We start from the raw sequence: 7,509 nt of genomic DNA on the forward strand, positions 1-7,509 counted from the left end.
CAGGTGCTTCAACTCCCCAGCATCTGGTTTAAATGACCACAATGCTGGGAGCACCTGCAGCAGCATTTCAGCCAAGTCTGGCCTCCCATTGTATTCAACTGGACTTTCTGCCTTGAGCAAGAAAAAGGCATTGTTTATCAGATTTGTCAAAGGATCTCCGGGGAGGTGGAGAGAGACAGGATAAACAAACCCAAAACAAAAAGCAAGTGTAAGCAAACCACTGGAAAACCTTGATTATTTGTGAGGATCCAAGGTAATCTTTCAACCTGACACAAGAGTCAGTTAAGCTGAGAGGGAGAACAAAACATTAATATGGACCAAGACATTTTTCCAATAGTTTTCCAAAGAGAACTGAATTGGGATAATACTGTCCAAACTCTGATCCTTAGGCTGGTGCAGAAAGTACATTCTAAAGTCTAGAAAGACTCCAATCAAACAACATTCATGAAGTGTTTATTTGGGGCAGGATTTTGTGCAAGAAGGTTTCCAAGACAAATGGTCACTGCCTATGCTAAAAAACAAACAAAAAAATGTATAAATAAAATTGTCTTACCACTCATGTGCTCAGCTCTTTCCATTTATGCACTTGATAATTACATATTTTATAATAACTATGCTTTGGATGAACTGGGTACCAAAAGCTTAGATTTCCCTGGTCGAGGTAAGCAAAGCAAGCACAGCTGATCTGACAATATAATACAGTCTCATAATTGGAATATTGAAACCAAAATGAAATTAACAAGCTTATTTTCAGGGACTCAGAAAATAGGTTAGAGACATCAGGCATAGTGTTTTGTTAGTAAACAATTGTTAGGAGCTCCTGAGTTTTCTTTTCTTTGTATAGAGCCCCAACTAGTGGAAGACTGGAAAATTGCACACTAAGGAAAATGTGTTTAAATAAGACTCTTCCTACAGGATGGGAGCCTGGGAGATCTTACAGAGGCTGTTCATGGTAGCATGTGGAGCAGAGAACAAGATGCTAAAGGGGTAGTGGGTGTGAAACTCACTTAGTCTTAACTTTTTACAGAATTAAAATGCAAACTGATACTGATGCAAACAAGAACAATCTTCTGCATATGAAATGAGTCAATGTACTCTATCTGTAGCATGCAGGAGAAAGAAAATCTTTTGTGAGTTCAGAACTTATTCTTCTTGAAGTTCTTTTCAAAAAAAGGGGGACAAGGGGTGGGGATGTGGCTCAAGTGGTAGCGTGCTCACCTGGCATGCACGCGGCCCTGGGTTCGATCCTCAGCATCACATGTACATATAAAGATGTTGTGCCGCCAAAAAATAAAAATAAATAAATATTAAAAAATTTTAAAAAAAAAGGGGGGGACAATATCCTGTGAAAATTGCATACATGGGAAGAAAAAGACTTGGTTTCACAAATTAAATGAGAATGCAGTTAGCAATATTGTCACCCTGGTGACATTCTTATCTAAGAAAAGATAAGAAAGTGCTATGTTGGGGTCAGTGAGTAGAAAGATAGAAGAGCAGGTAGAGGCCACAGAGTGAAGCAAAAGACCAGAACAACAATGAAGAGTAAAATGTAGACACCTGAAAAATTGATTTATGAGACAGATTTTCCTAAAGAAATTGGAACTTGGGGGTTGTTGGGTTTTTAATTTTGTTTCTTCGTTTGTTTATTACTTCTCCATTTCAAGAAATCTCATTCTTATGAATTTTTCTTTTTAAGTTTCTTCATTCCCTTGCCAAAAAACAAAAAAATCCAATAAAATACAGGCAGCCTAGAAAAGTTATAAAAACACTAGGTGGATTCATCAAAGTGTAGTCTGTATGTGCAGTGAGGATTAATGGACAAACATGAAACTCCCTAACAAGATATGTAACTCTGTGTGTGTGTGTGTGTGTGTGTGTGTTTTCATATGTTTTTCTGACCAGATTCTCAAAGGAGTCTGTAACCACCACCACCCCCAAAAGAAAGAAATAATAAGGAAATACAATTATGTAGGAATCTGCACATAGACAAAAAGCCATCATATGTAGTGGTTACTCCTCAGAGTGATCTCAGGCTTCAGGGAGCTTTAGAAAAGTCAAGCAGAGATATAAAAGAATGCCAGTGCATTGTGAAGCAGATGACAGCCTGCTCCTTTTCTATGCAGTGATTCTTGGATAGAGAGTTACAAGCATTCTCCCATTGCATTGTGTACTGGAATAATGAATGGCATAAGGGTACCATCCTCAAACCTCAACATAATATACATGCTGTCCCTGAGCAGCTTCTGAGATGATTAACTTCCACTAACCAGCTTTCTTTGGCCCTAAATAAATAAATAAGATGACTTATGTTCAAAATTCTAAAGGCAGTACCAAGAATTTTAGGGTGGGAGGGGGAATTAAAAAGATTAAAGGGCAGAAAATAGAACAAGAAAAAAAAAGCTTCAGGAGTCGAAGGCTTACTCAGCACATTCTGCTATCAAAAGGAAGTCATGAAAGCAGAGTTTTTCTACACCACTTACTTCATGTTTGTGGTGGTTATTAAATAAACTCTGCAGTCCTTCATTTCGTTTGAAAAAGGGTCTGTTTAAATACGACTTATTTGAAGATCATTAAGTCTCTCGAGTTCAAGGAGAGCAAGGGCGATAATGCCTTGGTGATACTATCTCACTACTTTTATGGCATCAGCTTTTCCCATAGATTTTATTTAACAGATGACTCAGTTGTGAAGAAAAGCTGCTATAATAATTTGTCTGTCCCAGCCTTAACCTCCCAACCAGGCCGTTAATCGTACAAGAAGAGTTTGAGGGATCACGAGAGAACACACATCATCTCTAAGTAATCCCTTTGTCACATGGCATGTGGCCCAACATCACCACCATTTTCCTTGAGAGCGGTTAACTCCCTGCTCTTTCTACCTCAGACAGACAGGCAAGACTGTGTTTTACAATTTGTGACAAACAAAATGTGCAGTTAATCTGAGGACTCGTGCAAAACTTGCCTGCATTTTTTTTTCTTTTTTCTTTTCTCCTGGGCTCTGGGAAGTTGGTGTAACTTTCTATTGCTTTGGAGACAAAAAGGAATTTATATGATTGATATCAGTCTCTGTGTTCTTATGAGAACAATTAAGACAGTGGTCCTCCAGAAGAAGTTTTTTCAAAATTGAAATTTGATTTAATTTTTTTTTTACTCCCTTACCACAATCATTTAAAGAAAAAAAAAAAGACTCTTTCAAATATTATAACCACAAACTGTTCAACCAGACGAAAATGAAAGTAGGCCACTTAGAGGTTTTTGTCTAAACTAAGGCAAATGTCTCGAGCTAATAATTTTAACCATTGGGAGTTAACCAGCTACTAAATGCATTTGCTTTGAAATAAAGAAGGAATCATTTTAAATATTACATTTAAATTTGTCATTTTTCTTTTGCAGGATATACAGAATATAGTTGTTGTTGTTTTTTTTTTCCTTCCCCTTAGGACCACATTGCCCTTCCTGCCCAAGCAGTGAAACCCCAGACTTGGACTTGGGCCAGCCGCCTTTCAGCACCACATCATTAAGAACTCTTGGAAGTGCTGTTTAAATGTGAATTTTCCAGCACTCCTTCCTCAAACAGATAGGCTATGCTAAAGCAGTCAGGGCATGTTTGACACATCCAATTTTAAAAAGGAAGGAAGGAGAAAAGCTTTCAAAAATATGTATGTCAAAGTGAAAGTCAGTGAAAATGAGGCCATTCGTCTGAGTTAGGGATGTCAGAGTCAGATCCACTCAGTACCTTACAAGACTTCTTAGATAAAGCTAGACAAGTTTTAAAAGTATGAGCCAAACATCAAATTAAAAAAATAAAAACAAAAAAAACTTTTTTAATGGTTTCTGAAAAGGCCTGCATCCCAGAAATAAAAGATGCCTACTTATGCTCATATTCTTTTTTTTTTTTTTTTGGGGGGGGTAGGCGGGCAGGCAGTAACTAGGGATTGAATCCAGGGTTGCTTTGCCACTGAACTACACCCTCAGTTCTTTTTGTTTTCTATTTTGAGACAAGATTGGGCTAAATTACTGAGGCTGTCCTCAAACTTGTGATCCTCTTGCCTCAGCCTTCTCAGTCACTGGGGATCACAGGTGTGCTCTACCATGCCTAGTTTATACTTCTTATATTATAATAAGTTGGGATTCCCTCAGGCAAAAGTCAAGCAAGGTCCAGTATGGGACCTTATTAATCCAAAGAAAGTTGTAATGCAGGGCTGGGGATGTGGCTCAAGTGGTAGCGCGCTCGCCTGGCATGCGTGCGGCCCGGGTTCGATCCTCAGCACCACATACAAACAAAGATGCTGTGTCCGCCGAGAACTAAAAAATAAATATTAAAAAATTCTCTCTCTCTCTCTCTCTCTCTCTCTTTAAAAAAAAAAAAAAGAAAGAAAGTTGTAATGCATATATGTCTACAAAAAAAAAATCGGAAGAGGAGGGGAGAAAAAAGGGGAGAAGTTTTTTATTATAATTTGATAAGGTTTTTTCCATATTTTATTGATGCCTTATAATTATACATAATGGTGGGATTCTTTGCTACATAGTCATGCATGCACACCATGTAACATAATTTGGTCAATATTTTTCCCCAGCAAAAAGAGTAGGGGAAGAATTAAAATCACTATTTCCATTTGGTTGACACATTTCAAGCCCACTATAGGTTGAGACATGTAGATAAAAATAACGAGGTCAACTCATCAGCATGTTCTGAAGGGGAGCCACACCACCACCCAAGAGACTATGAGCTGCACTTGAGTTAGCAAGTCTACACCTTATTGAAGAATATCAGCTCCCCTCTGTTGTAGTCTGTGTTGTCAGTTGCATATCCCACCATAAAATAAAGCAGAAGCAGCCCATAATGTGCAGACTTTGCCCTCATTTCACAGAAGGATATCAACAGGCACAAAAACAAGCGTACACCCAGCACACGTGCACATTCAATTCTCAATTACCTGCAATTATGTTCCCACCTCCACTGATAACCCCAAACTGATTTCTAATTGATTTTGGAAGGCATTTCAAATTACTATGCCTTCTGGTATGCATCATGCTTAATCTCCTCTCACTATCTGAGCACAGTGAGGGAATTGGAGGGCTCAATGAGAGGGAGTGATAATGACTGAAGAAGTGGCCTGAGATGTTTAAAGAAACAATGAAGATTTACAATACAGAAGATAGATGCAAAGATAATGAGTCTATGCATGCATGTTCGTTTTACAGTCTCCTTTACTCTTAATTAATTCCTTCCTAATGACAGCTTAGTCTTCTGTGCATTTTCAAATAACTTTCCACTGGGATTTTTTTTTTCTCAATGATTTCCACAAGAACAAAACATGCTGACTAAAATATCACTTCTTCATTTCTTTGTAACTTTTTTTTTAAATAATTGACAGTTTTTCCTACTTACAAACCAAGATTGAGCTGATGACAGTTTTTTTTTTTTTAATTTGACTTTTAATACTGTCCAAGTTTCCTTAAGGTTAATTCCCTTAGACCACACTTGGACTTTGGGACTTTCCTTCAAATAAAAATATAGTCAGATCAAATAGAAGAATATGCAAAAAATAGTAGTACCACTTTTTCATGTTTTTAAAAAATATACCTCTGGGCTGGAGTTGTAGCTCAGTGATAGAGTGGTTGCCTAGCTCATATGAGGCACTGGTTTCAATTTTCAGCACAGCATATAAATAAATAAATAAATAAATAAAGGTCCATCAACAACTATATATATATATATATATATATATATATATATATATATATATATATATATATTTACCTGTATTTCATTAGAACTAAAAAGACATTTCATTCTGTGTCCCCTTTCTTTCAACTTTTACAAAATCGTGATGCAGACTGGCTTAGTTGTTGAGCATTTGCATAGCAAGTACAAGACCCTGGATTCAATCCCCAGTATTGAAAGAAAAAAACATCCTAGCTGGGCTAGGCAAGCACTCTACCCTTTTTATTTTGAGACAGGGTCTTTCAAAGTTGCCCAGGTTGACCTTGAACTTTTAGTCCTCCTGCCTCAGCCTCTGAAGCAGCTAGGGTTAAGTATGGACCACCACACCTAGGTAACTTTGTTTTTATTGATGTATGTTTTGCAATATACTTGGGAAAGATACCAAAATGTTAACATTGTCATCAATAAAAAATAGCATAATCCCAGCAGCTAGAGAGGCTGGGGCAGGAGGACTGTGAATTCAAAGCCAGCCTCAGCAACTTAGTGAGGCACTAAGCAACTCAGCGAGGCACTAAGCAACTCAGCAAGACCCTATTTCTAAATAAAAATTTAAAAAAGGACCAGAGATGTGGCTCAGTGGCTAAGTACCCCTGGGTTCAATTCCCAGTACCAGCCCCCTACAAAAAATAGCATGAAGGCTTTAAAGGAAAAAGTGAGAGAAGGAATAAAAACTATTTTAGTTATATGACCATATTGTTGTCAGTATGAAAGCCAAAGTAACAGTAATTCTAATGGTACACACTTGTATTCAGTCATATTTGTCTCAAAAATATGCCAAATTTCCATTTACAATGTCACAGTATATATTATTTTGAACCCATCTATGGTTGCTTTTTACTGAGGATTTTGAACTGGGCCCACAGAATTTGAGTAGTTGCAGACATTTATTTGTCTGAGTTTTTCATCATTAGTAAAGTTATAGTGTAATTTCTCTTAGTGTTTACTAAAGCAAATAGCTATTTTTTCTGCAACCATAAAAGTAGGTTCTGTCTGTTATGATGTGAAAGACCTTTAAAATGATCTTCTGCTACTAAAATATTTCTTACACATTGAGATTATTTCAATATATATCAAGCTAAAATTGGTATTATGAAATTAGTGTCTTTTAAACAGGACACATGTAACTGTGACTAGAATTTCCAAAAAGAGTAAATACTCATTAGAACTCTATTTCATATTTCTTCAAATAATATCGCAAAGAAATTTTCTCATGTAGACTGAGCAAGAGGGACTTCCCTATCCATCTATTTGTCCTTTGATTTCTGAAGATAGAGATAAGTGTTACTTAATAATAGCAATCAACAGGATGTGGTGGCACATACCTGTTATCCAGCTACTCAGGAGGCTAAGGCAGGAGGATGGCAAGTTTAAGGCCAACCAACTTAGCAAGACCCTGTCTTAAAATAAAAACTATAAAGGGTTGAGTATGTAGCTCAGCAGGAGAGTGCTCCTGGGTTCAGTCCTACTGCCAGGGTGGGCAAGGAGCACACTTAGTAATTGCCAACTTTTATTTGAGAGCTGGTAAGCCATTGCAAAGTCCATGTGCCGATAGCTGGTGTATTTATTTTCTAAGACTTCCACAAGGTGTACCCAAAACTGGATAGCCTAGGACACAGAAAGCTATTCACTCACAGTCTGGGGGGACTTGAAGTCTGAAATCAAGGGATGTCAGGACCATGCTCTCTGAGTGGACTTCTCCTTTGCCTCTTTTGACTTCTGGTGGTGTTCACCCCATCCTTGGCATTTCTTGGCTTGTAGATGCTTCACTCCAGTCACACAGCCAC

The sequence above is a fragment of the Marmota flaviventris genome, chromosome 6 (genome assembly GCF_047511675.1).
Source record: "Marmota flaviventris isolate mMarFla1 chromosome 6, mMarFla1.hap1, whole genome shotgun sequence".
Classification (NCBI taxonomy): domain Eukaryota; kingdom Metazoa; phylum Chordata; class Mammalia; order Rodentia; family Sciuridae; genus Marmota; species Marmota flaviventris.